The sequence below is a fragment of the Piliocolobus tephrosceles genome, chromosome 7 (genome assembly GCF_002776525.5).
Source record: "Piliocolobus tephrosceles isolate RC106 chromosome 7, ASM277652v3, whole genome shotgun sequence".
Lineage (NCBI taxonomy): Eukaryota > Metazoa > Chordata > Mammalia > Primates > Cercopithecidae > Piliocolobus > Piliocolobus tephrosceles.
In genome coordinates, this window is record NC_045440.1 from 108,418,804 (window position 1) to 108,421,206 (window position 2,403).

The window sequence follows — 2,403 nt, forward strand, 5'->3', positions numbered from 1 at the left end:
TAATGGTTTCACTAAATGCAGTGAAATAATGACAATAGTTGTCATTATTGAGTTATTACCTTTGAGTAAGGCACAGTGTTAGAAGCTTTAAAAGCATAATCAAATTTAATTTTCACAGCAATACTATAAAGAGGAAAATATTATCCCCATAAAATAATATTTTGACGATGAGCTCTAATACTAACATTATTATTACATGATGAAACGAAGGCATGGAAAGAGCAAGAGCCATCTCAAAATTGCTCAGCTATGAAGTGGCAAAGCTGGATTCATTCTGCAGGCTCTGGGGCTGCAGAACCCATGTGGTTAACCACTAACCAGTTTATAATTGCATTTAATTTTCATTGTGGTGTCTTCTGTTCAAACTCTCAAAGTCAATTCCTAAAAACTAAGCATCCAGAGCATTCCATTGTGCCACATTTTGATGGATTGAGATAAACTGGTAAGTGATAAAATGATGTTAATTATAAGAGAGTTGTAATTGTAGCAGAAGTTGTCTGAAAATGTCTCTGTAACACTTGTATCTTAGTCCAGGTCCATTGGTTTTTATCTGCCTAACCTGTTTTCCTTTCTAATGTCCTTTTGTTTGCCTTGTATACATTTTTCTACTCTTGTTCCTTAGAATAGGATTCTGTCCTAGTCTGTTACCCTACTTTTTTCCTTTACTTTAAACTTGGAAGGCAATCCTACGCTCAAAAAAGAGAAGAGATCCTAAACCAAACTCTACTAACCCAAAACAGATATAAAGGATACTTTATAACATCTATGTACATGCCATTCCAAAATGAAAACATATTGACATTTAGTCATCTTTGAATCAGCACATCTTTAGAAAATATTAATAAAACACCAAAGATATATTCATTAACACTATTTTTAATTGTTTTGTACTTATTTTTCAATTTACATAATTGGTATTATACCACACATAATACTGTGCTGTTTGCTTTTATTTTACTAGATCTTATGCATTTGAGATCTGAATAGATTAATATCATGTATCCCCAGTAGCTGGGACTACAGGCATGCTTCCACCACATCAGGCTAACTTTTATTTTTGTAGAGACAGGTTCTTGCTACATTGCCCAGGCTGATCTCAAACTCCTGGCCTCAAGCAAGTCTCCTGCCTTGGCCTTCCAAAGTGCTAGAATTACAAATATGAGCCACTGCACCCTGCTCAAAATTTTCTCCTAGTAGTTTTAGTTATATTTTTCACATTAAGATCTTTTTATACATTTACACTTCATTTTTGCTTTATTTGTTTATAGTGTGTGTCGCAGATGCTGCTGATACTGTCTACACCTACCTAAAGTCTCTTGCAGCTTAAGAGAATTTTTGCATGCTGACTATCCCCTTAAATGTACCTGCATCTCTCTTCTGTGCATGGGAGCTTTCTCTGACACAAGACAGGTATCAAGATCCTGGACAGGTGTTGGGGGAGTTGAGCTGCGGCTTAAGATGCAGATATGGCCAAGTCCAAGAACCACACCATACACAACCAGTCTCGAAAATGGCCCAGAAATGGCATCAAGAAACCCTGATCACAAAGATACAAATCTCTTGAGGGTGTGGACCCCAGGTTCCTGAGAAGCATGTGCTTTGCCTAGAGGCACAACAAGAAGGGCCTAAGAAGATGCAGGCCAACATTGCCAAGGCCATGAGTGCATTTGCCAAGGCTATCAAGGCCCTTGTAAAGCCCATGGAGGTTAAGCCCAACATCCCAAAGAGTGTCAGCTGCAAGTTCGATTGACTTGCCTATATTGCCCACCCCAAGCTTGGAAAGTGTGCTCATGCCCACATTGCCAAGGGACTCAGGCTGTGCCAGCCAAAGGCCAAGGCCAAGGATCAAACCAAGACCCAGGCTGCAACTCCAGCTACAGTTGCAGCTCAGGCTCCCAAAGGTGCCCAGGCCCCTACAAAGGCTTCAGAGTAGAGATCTCTATCTGCCAACGTGAGGACAGAAGGACTGGTGTGACCCCCCCGGGCTGCCGTCTACATAGGGCTGGTGTCCTCCTATGCTATTTGTACAAGTAAACCTGAGGCAGGAAAAAAATGGGATACATAGATAAATGTTAGTTTCCTATCTTCTGGGGGACAATCTTAAGAAGTATATGCCACATGTTTTCTCCAGATTCACAGTAAGGATTAAGCTCCAGTAATCATTAACAGCAATCTGTTAATTAACACACCTTTTGTTAACTTTACTCTTCTCACTTCCTCCCACTTCCTCACTTGAGCCACCAAAGATTCTCTTCCAAGTAAACTGCTTGCACCCAAGTCTTCATCTCAGGGTCTCCCAAGCTAAGACACTAAGTGAGACTTTTTACTTTTATTTTAGGAAAGCCATTTTTTCTCAATGCCATATATGGAGAAAATCTACTCTTTTTGTACAGATTTGAAGAA

The 2,403-nt window shown here is 39.7% G+C and overlaps 1 pseudogene; it reads left to right on the forward strand.

The window, feature by feature from the left end:
- Positions 1–1,466: 1,466 nt before the first annotated feature.
- LOC111550083 lies at positions 1,467–1,933 on the forward strand (annotated as a pseudogene).
- The last annotated feature ends 470 nt before the right edge of the window (positions 1,934–2,403 follow it).